The following is a 13197-nucleotide window of genomic DNA, read 5'->3' as shown; positions in this document are numbered from 1 at the left end:
GCCTTGTGTGGGTACCTGGGCATACACTGTATTGTGGCTGGGCACATGCAGGCTTGTCCTGAGTTTGGTTTCGATGCTTGGGTACCTGGCATCCACACCCCTCCTGCTTCCGTTTCCATGGGCTTGCAAAGGGTGTGCCCAAGTGACAGCAAATTACACGGTGACATTGGACTCCCATGAGCTGTTGGGCAGTCCATAGTCAATACTGTGTAGACATTCATAGTGTACATTGTTGTTGCACCTAACTATGCATGATGGTTTGATATGTGCTTCAACTTACATATGTTACTCATGTTTTTCTGGTATTTCACACAGTTCTTCACACGGGCATACTCTCTGGAGTCAGACTACATGTCGGTAGATGTGCAGTGACACTTTTGCGTGGCGCCATCACTGTACATCTGGACGGTGAGGACATACCAGCACAATCAGGTATTGAGACTACCATTGATTACATGCATTGTGTCTTGTTTTGGTGGGCTTCAGGGTGGGTTGGTGTGTAATTTGATTGAAATGACTCTTACACAGGTGTGTAGTAGTGCCTCCATCACGGTTAGCTGTTCAAGTGCGGCTATGTTCCATTTGGGGCACTGCAATTTGTGACACCGGTGTCATGTTGTGAGGGTCAGTTTGTTTGCTCTCACATACCATGACATGGTGTCCTCTGTGGCGGGACTGTGAAGGGATTGGGTGACATGGCAATGTTGTCATGTAGCAATTCGCCTGTGCCAATGCATATTTGATGAATGGAGTTGTGTCTTTTCATAGTTATGCATTGCTGGTGTATGTGTAGGTAGGGGTGCACACATAGTGACACTTCCATGTTAACAATCTCAGGCTGATGTGTTTCTGACAGTTTATTGTCAAGACATTTTGTGACATTGGCCCTCATTACGACCCTGGCGGAAATCGGAAAACGATGGCGGAAATGCAATACCGCCATCGAATAGCGCTCGGTGCGACTATGACCCGTCACCGCAAAGTACGATGCCATTAGCGACACCGTAGTGAACGCCAACGCTAACTGCACCAAGCACGCGCGCGCGCGCCATGCCAAACCGTAAACACCACCATGGCGCAACGGTACGCCAATTCCGACCCTAGCGGACATGTACCTAACGCCATCAAGCATGGCGGAATGCACCATTCCGCCATGGTGAGAAGTACGGCATCGCGAATCAACCGTAAACGGCCCCACTGACTGCCCGTACACCGCTCCCTGCCCACAAAGTACAACTCCCCGTAGGTGCAACGAAGCCACATGCAACCAGTGAAATGCACAAGTCACCCATGCATGCCAACGAACAAATGAACCTCAAGAGGGGCCAATGGGAGCTGCAGGGCACAGATGGCACGAATACAGAAGCCATCCCAATGGACATGACCACAGTCCCCCACCAAGAAACGCACGCAAACACAGGCACCTGTGACCAGCAACATTCAGAAAATCACAACATTCCACCAGTCCACCTGGCTGACCGGCATCTGTCACACAAAACCCAATCCCCCGCCCCTGAGCATGACAACATCCAAACTGTCATATTGGCAGCCCCCATCCCTGACCTCACGGGCTTCGTAGGCAAACGCGCCCAGTACAGGACCACGCAACAAAACTCCGAAGCTGGAACCCAATGCAGATCCCCTCACAAGACATCGCTCCCCAAATAGGAATATGCCACATCACTTGCAAAGAAGAACGCTACACGGCCCATATCAGAATAGAATTTTAATGCACATCAATATCACCAAGCCCATACAGCCATCAGGCCATGAACTCCAAAACACATTTCACCATTGTGGGCTGCATCCGCAAGAAATGACCAGCCACCACTTGTGTGACGCCCTGTACCCTCAGGGTACACAGAGCCACATTCACGTACGAAAAGGCAGCATGGAAGCGCACAGAACCGCAGGGCCGTCCCAATGGGGAGGCACTAGTCCAGCTGAAAGGCCGAAATGTTGCTCCGAGCCACCAGTACTGCGTAAGGGCATGTGGCCCATTGGCGATCGTCCCATAAGATCGTAATGCTGCTCCACTGATTAACACGAAGCAGCAGGTGTCGGGAGTAAAACCCATCTGCAGGAGTGGCATACAGATGGCAGTGGCAAAAGGGGAGGAGATACCTGTCAACCAAAAGAAAAGAAAAAGAATAGAATGGCCATCAGAACTACATTCGAACAACTCACTTCAATGATCACACTAAATCCACAGCCATATGCATGCTAGCCCACTCCAAAGGATCATCACCACCCCAAAACCACTTGCGAATCATAACTATCTATATCGAGGTGAAAACACCATCACAAACGAGTGTACCTGTGCATGCGTCTGTCAAAACAGAATCCTTCAGATGGGATTGGTAACGTGCATGGACACAAGTGTCTGAAGGCGCGTCGAGACAGGGAGGGCTCAACAAGGCCAGATAGACGATGGTCCCACTATGGCAGCCCTGCATCACATAGCGCAGGGGGGGCGGACAGATCCCAAGAAGCCCTGTACATGGCAAACTCTGTATCAAATCACCTGCCCATGCATCCATTCATCATTCTATTTACTCACATAACATTAGAAATATCCATTGAGTCTGTGCGTTATGCAGCCTGCAAAATCCACAGTGCCCCAGCCCGTAATTCCAGTCTAGTGAAGTAACATGTATTTGGGAACGTCCTGCCTTATCGTCCACTACGCAATTGCGCATCCCATACTATTCATATCAATCATAGCATTCTCGCCATGGCCCCTGTCCCAAGGACATTGAACAATAGAACGTTATATTTGCAGTCAGACCTGTGGGCATCTCCTCGCCGCTAGCTGAAAACCGAAAGCGCCGCCCTTCGAATTCCTCATTTGCAACATCACGTCGAAGAGGCATCTGTGGCCGTTTGAAAACACTAATTAATCCATCGAGTGCGGCTGTGTGTGAAAATGGCAACTGCCTTCACCCACGAATGGGACGCCCCGCCCGTCGTTGCAACTCGGTACAGTGATGAATGAGGGCCCACCGTTACTCGAGTACTACGTTCCACTGACCCTTCACAACTCTGTTCGCGACTGCACAGATAGTATGTGAAACAATGGGACCACAGCAGAATGAACATATCAACCAATGTTACACGGCCATCGGGTACAAATACAAGATTGCAATAGCAAGATGCCATTCCACGAATTGCAGCGTTGTGCGCGGGACGCGCTCGGCCAAAGGGGAGAGCAGTTTGCACAGGTGGAATGAATCACCACAGGTGGAGGCCATTCAGCCTGGAAACACATAAATTGCACAGCCAGTCTCCTCCCACAACCACACCGAAATGCTACCGGCAGGACTCGCGATGTTGGCCCTGGGGGACCTGATAGCACTGCAAGTACTCCAACTCCAAGAAGAAGACGAACACCAACTACAACCGGCCGCACGGAGGAGACGCAGGAGGAGGAGGAGGCCAAGGCAGGGCCAGCAAGGGCCGCCAGCACAGCCACTACCACCACGCAGGCAGCCCGCAATCCCACGCCTCCGAGCCCATCCGTTCAACCTCACTGATGAGCAGATCCACACCCTCTACCGTCTGGACCGGGACACCATAGCCACCATTGTGGACATGACACAGGCTGACCTTGTCAGCATGATAGATAGCCCAACCGCCATCCCACCCCTACTGAAGGTGGTGTCTGTACTCCACTTCCTGGCCACAGGCACCTACCAGCACACAGTCGGACAGTTGCATGGCATTTCTCAGCCACTGTTCTCACGGACACTATTGCAATTGCTCGATGCCCTCCTGCAGCACGCAGACGACTACATCTCCCTACCACGCTCGGAGCTGGAAATTACCAACACGAAAGTGGGATTCCATGCACTTGCCGGCATACCGGGTTGCATTGGTGCCATCGACTGCACCCATGTGGAATTGGTCGTCCCACATGCCATGGAGGCCCAGTACCGCAACCGAAAACAATTTCATTCTCTGAATGTACAAATGGTGTGTGACTCCAACAGGATCATTACACATTGTTGTGCCCGATTCCCTGGATCAACCCATGATTCTATGGTCTTGAGGAACTCTACGATACCACGCTATATGGAGCGACACGCAGGGAACAGATCCTGGCTACTCGGTGAGTCTCATTTCATGCATGATGATGTGGGGTATGTGATTCGGCAATGACCTGGCAGGAAGGGGGTGGGGGGGTGCGTACGTAGCAATGGCTTTCCACATAATTCGTTTATCGTCCACATACAGGTGATGCCGGATATCCACTGAAGAGATGGCTCCTCACACCAGTCCGGAACCCACGGGACCAGCATGAGGAGGACTACAACCATGCCCACTCACGTACCCGTGTAGTCATTGAACAGGCATTCGGCCTACTGAAGGGTCGTTTCCGCTGCCTCAGCAGGTCTGGCGGGGCACTCCTGTACCGCCATGAGAAGGTTGCAAAGATGGTGATGGCATGTGTCATGCTCCACAACATGTGCGTACGTAGAAATGTGCCCATGCCCCCTGACGCAGAACTGCAAGCACCTGATGATGGTCATGATGAGGGTGGGGATGTGGCAGCACCTCAAGGAGTCCGCGAGGCACAGGAGGCCCGTGAAATTCGTCAGCATCTCATTGATGTATGCTTCTAGCACTCACGCCTGGTGGCTGATACATGGACACGGGACTCGTGGCACTGTGTGTGTCTGGGACATGCACAATATGGACTGTACGCCTATGATGGCCTAGTACACAAAGATCAATGTCCACACATCTCATTGGTTGATCGTGCACTTTTTATGGCATATGTGATATCATGTTGTACACCCTATCGACCCGCCACCCAAGTGAGCCCAACGCACCCCCTCCACCCTCCCACCTCCCCCCCCAACACCAGTGTCCAAAGATGCTCATAGTCAGTGGGCAGTCGCTATTGCAAGCCCCCTCTGCGGGTATCAGGGGCACCCCTGCCTGTGGAGCGCAGGTTCCTCCCAGATCTACGTTGGGGGCTGCCCTGGACGGAACTTGCAACGGATGATGTCTCTGCCTGCTCACGTCCATGCATGTCCCTAAGGGTCTGCGAGAGCTCAGTGAGCACACGGCGCACTGCGGCAAGTTCACCACATACGTCTTTGGACGTCGCATGCAGTTCCCCCCTCAGGCTCTCGGTGCTTCTCTCCATTTGGACTCTCAGGCTCTCGGTGCTACTCTCCATTTGTGCCCTAAGTGTCTCAGTTGATGTTTCTATGTCTGCCTTAGTGCCCCCACATCCATCGGCATGGTCCTTGAGGAGCGTGGCCAGTTGCTGCTGTTGCACTATTAACTGGTCGAGGGACTGTTGCCTCTGCTGGGCCATGGCCATTTGCGGGGGTGTCACAGAGGGGCTGTTGTCCTCATGTTGCCCTGCCACAGGGCTTGTGGGGGATGGCCAGTCGTCGTCTTGTGGGTGCCCCTGCGTGGTATCCTCATGTAGTACGGGATGGGACAGACAGGGGGATTGGGACAGGTCATGGATGGATCTGACTTCGACATCCCCGTCTTCTGTGTCGGAGCATGCTGCCATCAATGGGGTGTCACCTATGGTGCTGCTGCCACCGGAGGCAGTGCCTTCTGTGTCATCCGTTGGGGGGACCTGTGGTGGTGGTGGTGTGGGCATGCTGGCTGCTGGGGTGCCTGTTGATGTTCCCTCCTCTGTGCTGCCACCTGATTTGTGCTGCTGCCGTGTCTTGATGCGTGCAGCTGAGGTGGAGGGTCTTTGGCCGTTGGTCTTGGCCCTCTTTGCAGGTGTGCTGGTAGGGGTGTCCTGCAGCTCGTCGTTTGGATCGGACCCTGTGGTGGAGTAAAGGAGGGCGAGGGTTATTGGTGGGTCTGTGGGAATTGGAATGGCATTGTATCACATGCATTGGGGTGGTACCTGAGGGTGATTTGGGTCGGGGCCTTGGAGGTGCTTCCATTTGTGTGTGGAGTGAGGGTGCAGTTGTTTGGCAGCCTGCAGTTAGGGTGTGCCTGCTGCACGTGTAGTGCGTGTTTTAGGGGTTTTTAATTATTTATGTATTTATTGTGGGTTTTAACGTGCGCTATCAGGACGATGTGTGTGGACGTTCTCCTGGACATGTGTTTCTGTTGCACTATGGGGACACATGGTGCTTCACATGGATGGACTTTGTGGATTTAGCATTGTTTTATTTGGGCCACCTACCTGATTCTTCGGATGTCTGCACTCCTTTCTCCATCCCTCCGACTCCCTCTATGCTCTCCATTCCGATGGTGGAGGCACAGATTTCTTCCCAGGGGGTCAGCTTGATGGGTGATTCCGACCCTCCCCCGGTGGCTGTGGCAATGTTGCGGTTGGCAGAGAGTATGCTGCGGACGCGTATCCGCAGGTCGTCCCATCGCTTACGGCATTGCTGTGGGGTGCGGGGTGCGGTCCCCACCGCACTTACCCGCTGTGCCACCAGAGCCCATATGGCCTTCTTGTTTGCGAGTGCCGTCCTGGTCATTTGCGTGCAGAAGACGACGGCAGCATTCTCCTGGAGGGTCTCTGTTAGCACGGTGAGTTCCTCACGGGAGAAGTGGACCTGCCGCTTGCGGTCGCACGCTTTCTTCGCTACTTTTCCCATTTTTCTTGGTTTCGCTAGGGTGGATGACGGGTTGGGTTGTGTCTCAGGGTAGTGATTTTAGTGGTTATGTGGTTTTAGTGGTTTTATAGGTGTACGGCGGGTTGTTTCCCGTTCCGGGCCCGTGTTTTAACTTCCGTTTCCGTATATTTCCGGTCACCGTACTTTACGGTAGGCGCACACTGCGGTGTCCGCTGTGATGGGTGGCGGTATTGCACCTAGGGCGCCGTACGGCGGCGGTGTGGGCCGTTTTGGGTTCATTTCCGCCATCGCGGACTTTGCACTTCCGCCATGCCGTGGTGCTCGTGCCCGATGGGTCGGAATGGGCCGCACTTTGCTCCTTCTTGCAATGGCGGAAACGCTATTTACGCTGTGGCGGTCCGGTCAGTCGCTTTCCGCCAGGGTCGTAATGAGGGCCATTGTCAGGTAGTGTCATCATTGAACGTCAGATGGTATGTGCCAGAGCAGTGTGCACTAGCCAGCACTGTGATTCCTAGGTGAAGAAGTTGGCCACCAGTTGCGTACGGGCTGCCTCCCCCCGTGCCCTTTCCCCTCCCATGCGCAGCGGGCGTGCATGTGGTTGTGGATGTGGGGGCACCACCATGTCCACGGGCAGGCCCCGGCGTGTTGCAACGTTGTGCAGGACACATGCTGCCACTATGATCCTGCACACTAGTGGGGGAGCATATAACAGCTGCCCGCCAGAACGGTCAAGGGAGCGAAAGCGTGACTTCAGCACTCCGAATGTGCGCTCCACTATGCCCCGTGTTGCAATGTGGGCTGTGTTGTACCTTACCTCGGGTGGCGTGGTGGGGTTCCGGATTGGGGTCATCATGTGGGGGCTGATAGGGTAGGCACTGTCCCCTGCGGAGGTGGTGATGGGTATCATTAGTGGTGTTGTGACATGACCCTGTATCTGACATGCATGCATGTGCAGTGGCATTCATGCTCACCAAGCAGCCATGTATCTCCATGCCGGCCAGCCTCTAGGTCCCGGCTTAGGGTAGACATTCTGTAGATGAAGCTGTCGTGGGTGGACCCGGGATAGTTGGCATATACTGATGTGATGATTCCCTTGGCATTGCATACAACTTGCACGTTGATGGAATGCCAGTGCTTGCGGTTTCTATAGATGTGCTCTGTTGCCCTGGGGGGACGTAGAGCCACATGGGTGCAGTCAATTGCACCAAGCACTTTGGGGAATTGAGCCACACCATAGAATTCCTGGATGCACGCCCGCCTTTCTGCAGGAGTCCTGGGGAGATATATGTGCCTGCGGACTGATGGCCGTGCAGTGATGATGTTCAAGACCTGGTGTAGATAGCGTGACTGCGTGGCCTGTGACACACCACCCACTATGGCACTTGTCCGCTGAAAAGATCCAGTGCCCAAGAAGTGCAGTACATTGAGGACCTTCTGCAGGGGGCTGAGTGCTTGGGAGCACAGGGTGGGTGATGTGAGGTCATCCTCCCACTCACTGACCAGGTCCAGTATGATGTGTGCTGGAAACCTGTACCTCCCATACACCTGGTCATCAGGCATCCCGAATAGGCTGGTTCTGGGTGAGAAAATTCTGGCCCTGACTCTCCTCCTCCTCCTCCTTTGGTAACCCACAGCCACTGCTGCTAGGAATGGTATGTTCATCTTTGCACTGAGCTTGTAGGATGTTTTCACGTGAATATTTAGACGTGCCGGGTCACGTACGCCTGCTTCCTGCAGGCGTACGTCTTTCCGTATTGCCTGTTGTAATTTTGCACGTGTCGTGGCCGAGCCTGTGTGACTACATGCTCGAGGTTTACCAGGTTAAATGTACGTTATTAATATTGTAATTGTATTCAGATGTAAATGGTAACCGGGCGTTTTTCACGCGCGCTGTTGAATATGCGATTACTCGCTGTGTGCCTTTGGACCAATGAAATCGGGTACGCGTGCTGACGCGCTCGCGCGGCACGTGTATTTTTTTCACGTGGGTTGGGAAACACCCGTGCGTCATAGGCGCGCTTACGCGCCTGGCCCTTTGGACCAATCACGCGGGTTGGGAAACGGCCGTGCGTTATAGACGCGCTTACGCGCCTGGCCCTTTGGACCAATCACGCGGGTTGGGAAACGGCCGTGCGTTATAGACGCGCTTACGCGCCTGGCCCTTTGGACCAATCACGCGGGTTGGGAAACGGCCGTGCGTTATAGACGCGCTTACGCGCCTGGCCCTTTGGACCAATCACGCGGGTTGGGAAACGGCCGTGCGTTATAGACGCGCTTACGCGCCTGGCCCTTTGGACCAATCACGCGGGTTGGGAAACGGCCGTGCGTTATAGACGCGCTTACGCGCCTGGCCCTTTGGACCAATGAAATCGCGTACGCGTGCTGACGTGCTTACGCGGCCTTTCCTCGGATTCCACGCAGACGTGCATGATTTTCACGTGCCAATTCACTCCGTATCAAGCTGGCCACGCGTTCACACACGGAAGACCACGCTCCTGCCCCGAAGGCCGGAATCCTGCCCCCCAGAGCCCCGAGCACGCTCCCACCTGCCATCTGCTGCTGCCTGACTGCCTGCTGCCCACGTGCCCTGCTGTTTGCTGCCTGCACATCAGCCAGGGGTGCAGTTGCTGTGACCACCCCTGCTGGAACCAAAGACTCCCGACAGCCGTACCATCGCTCCACAGCCCAGCCCCAGGACCCAGTTGCCCACCCACTCCTGCCTCTGGGGTTGCCATGTCAGGGAGCACAACATCTGGCACGACTGGCAACCCCCGGCCAGGGAGGCAGAGGGGCACCAGCTTCAGTGCCACCGAAGTTGGTGTCCTGGTGGAGCGAGTCCTGGGGCAGTATGATGCCCTCTACGGACGGATGCGCCTCGACAAGGAAGGACGGACCAGGATCTGGACGGACATTGTGACTGCCATCAACGCAGAGGGGGTGGCAGTCCGAGAATTCCATCAAGTCAAGAAGCGCTGGGAGGACTACAGGTCCAGGACCCTGAACAAGGCCCGGCGCCTCGTGAAGGCAGTGGATGCCAAGGGGCGGCGGGGCCACTTGTCGCAAGATGAACTTCAGGTCCTGGAACGCATATCCCCAGCGCTCCATGTCCAGGTCCTTGGGAGGCAGACCCGTCTGGAGTCGAGCGGTGAGTGTACATGCATACTGATTGTAAGCTGTGTGTGTGGTGGTGTGCCAGGAGTGTGCATGTTGCACATGTCTTTGTGTGGCCATGTATAAATGTGTGTGTGCAGGGCTGTGAGACAAGCACATGTGTGCCTGTGATGTGTGAGACAAGGATGGTGCATGTGTGTGTGTGTGTGCTTGCAGTGCAAATGCTTGTGTGTGGGCACATGTGTTTGACTGTGCATGTGAGTTGGCATGCTTGTGGTGTGACACATGGATGTTGATTCCAGGTGCATTAGTCTGCAGCGTGTGCGTGTGTGTAGTTGTGAAGGTTGCAACAGTGTTGCTACATGGATGCAGGTGACACTGTCATGTTGGAGAGTGAATTGCAAATGTGACATGGATGTTCATCTCATGACTGACAGTTTGCGGAGTGGTACACATGCTTGGATGTGTGCTTTGCATGTGTGCATGTGTATTTGAGTCCGTGTGTATCATGTGATGTGTGGCTCACCTTTGTCTGCTCATGCTGCTGTATGTGAATGTATGTAGCGGGCTGTAGCAATATGGCTGTTGAATGACTCATGTGTGTGCGTTGAGGAGACAAGTGTGTTGGGGATTGTGATGCCAGGTCTGGAGTATGACAATGCCACTCTTGTACAACTGTTATGTGTGTGAGTCAATTGTACAGTGTCCTGATGCCTGTCTCCTGTCTCTCCCTGCCTGCAGCGTCATCTGATGTGGAGGGCGGAGAAGGTGCTGTGGAGCACAGCGGCAGGGATGCCACCGCCAGCCGGAGACGCAAGGCCCGGCTCCCCTCCCCTGTTGTCATCTCGTCGGGGAGTGAGGAGTCCGGTGCTGTGTCCCAGGTCGCAGCTGCCGAGGGGAGGTCCAGGAGGCGCAGGAGGAAGTTGGACTCCTCGGCAGCAGAAGGGGCAGCTGAGACCCCACAGGGTTCCGCGGCGGAAGATGGCAGGGAGTCATCCAGGTTGGTGGTGGGTTTGGTGGAGGAGGAGGCCGTGCAAGGGACTGAGATGGGGTCTGGAGGTGGGCATTCCACTGGTGCTAGTGGTGCAGCACAGGGGCAGGGACAGGAGGCAGCACAGGCCGCCGCGGAGGTGCCTGTGTGTAATCCTGTCCCCGGTCCTGTGTCTGCATCATCTTGCACCAGCAGGGTTGCCCACGTCCGGACCCATTCTCAGGGAGACCAGGCTGTGTTCCTCCATACACTGGGCCTTGTTCCGACCCCCTCCTCACCTGAACCCCCTATGCGCCAGTCGTCCTCCGTGCCATCTTCCTACCCACCTGTCACCTGGGTGCCCTGTGGAGCTGCCTCTGACGATGGGGCCAGGCTGGTGGAGGACACATCCCTGCCCCAGTCGGGAGTCGTGAGTCCAGCAGGGGTGGCCACCGCAACAACAGCACCCCAAACAATGGAGGATGTGCAGGCAGCAGGTGTCAGGGCACCGGCACCAGCACGTCAGCAGCAGGAGGAAGAAGGTGGGAGCCTTGATGGCTCGGGGCCATCACCATCAGAGGGGCAGGCATCAGCCGGAGGGCAGGAGGACCCTGGACGTCAAGTGGCTTCCGTGTGGCAGCGGTTGGGCCATGCCATAGATGCGGAGCGGCGGCGGGCGGAAGAGGCGCGGCTCGCTATGGTCAGGGCGGAGAACTCCATGCGGAGGGCCCTGAGGCGGGCCGAGTGCCTCGAGGCCATCCGCAGGGAGTTGGAGGTGGGTACATCGGCGTCCCTGCGGACCCTCGGGGCTGTGTAACGGGGCCGCCTCCGGGACATCGAGCGGGAGTTCGATGATGCCCTGGCCCGGAACAACAATCAGTGAGCCGCAGGACTTGCCCGCCGCCTTTGTATATAGTTCTGTAGTTTACTTGTAGTTAGGTTTCCTTTGTTTTAATGTTATTATTTGGTTGCCAAAGGACAATGCACCACATTTTTGTATATAGACATTTTCTTACTTAGTGTAAATAGTTAGGTTTCATTTATTAGGGCTCATGGACCCGGATCATCATGTTGATAGTTTGAGGGATGTTAATATTTATTTTAATTTTTCACATGAGGCAATGTGTTTCTTCTTTCATTTGTACTTGGATTTAATTTTGGACTTTGACTTTGGACCCCTATTTTACTTTATTTTTGTAAATTAGTGTTCCTGATTTTTTTGGTTGTACTTTTTTATTATTTAGTTTGCATTGCTTGTTTATTGTTATTTTTTATTTTTACCATCCTTGTTTATTTTTAATACATTTTCATTTGATCCTTCAATGTGTTGTATCATCTCATTGCTTTCATGCATGACATGTGGGGTGTTTGGACATTCACTTGCAACATCTGTGTGTGACAGACATGTGTTCATTCATATGATTTGGGTGTGTCACATGTCATTGTGTTTGATATGTGGGTGGATGGGATAGTTGTTTGGGAATTCTTGCAGGGCAGACTGTCCATTACGGTCATGATTGTGTGGGGTTGTGACCCAGGTGAAGGTGGACATGGATGGTACATGGGTGGGGGCCTTCTGGTAGGTGCCCCTGACTGCGGGGGGGGGGTGGTGGTAGACATGGGTGGGGGCCTTCTGGCAGGTGCCCCTGACTGCGGGGGGGTGGGGGTGGTGGTAGACATGAGTGGGGGCCTGGTGGAGGCTGCCCCTGGTGGCAGGGGGGTGGGGGTGGTGGGGGGCATGGGTGGGGGCCTGGTGGAGGCTGCCCCTGGTGGCGGGGGGGTGGGGGTGATAGGGGACATGAGTGGGGGCCTGGTGGAGGCTGCCCCTGCACTGCTGGGGGGTGGGGGTGATAGGGGACATGGGTGGGGGCCTGGTGGAGGGTGCCCCTGGATGGTGGGGGGTGGGGGTGGTGGGAGACATGAGTGGGGGCCTGGTGGAGGGTGCCCCTGGATGGTGGGGGGTGGGGGTGGTGGGAGACATGAGTGGGGGCCTGGTGGAGGGTGCCCCTGGATGGTGGGGGGTGGGGGTGGTGGGAGACATGAGTGGGGGCCTGGTGGAGGCTGCCCCTGGATGGTGGGGGGTGGGGGTGGTGGGAGACATGAGCAGGTGTGCAGGGTAGTCCCCTGTTTTGTGGGCTGCCTGCAGGGGCCGTCGAGGGTGACAGGACCCACCCAGCCTAATCGCGTGTGTAACTTCGCACGCACCCCTGTAATACACGTACCAAGCCAAATCGCGTGTGATAATTCCCGTGCACCCCTGAAATACACGCGCCCAGGCTATTCGCGTGTGGAAATTCCCGCGCACCCCTGCAATTCCCGTAGCCTAGCTTTTCGCGTGTGAAACTTCACGCGCACCCCTGTAATGGACGTACCCTGGCTTTTCGCGTGTGGGACTTCCCGCGCACCCCTGCAATTCCCGTAGCCTAGCTTTTCGCGTGTGAAACTTCCCGCGCACCCCTGTAATGGACGTACCCTGGCTTTTCGCGTGTGGGACTTCCCGCGCACCCCTGCAATTCCCGTAGCCTAGCTTTTCGCGTGTGAAACTTC

This window comes from Ambystoma mexicanum, chromosome 3q (genome assembly GCF_040938575.1).
Source record: "Ambystoma mexicanum isolate Mex_15411 chromosome 3q, UKY_AmexF1_1, whole genome shotgun sequence".
NCBI lineage: Eukaryota > Metazoa > Chordata > Amphibia > Caudata > Ambystomatidae > Ambystoma > Ambystoma mexicanum.
This window is presented reverse-complemented; position numbering follows the sequence as displayed.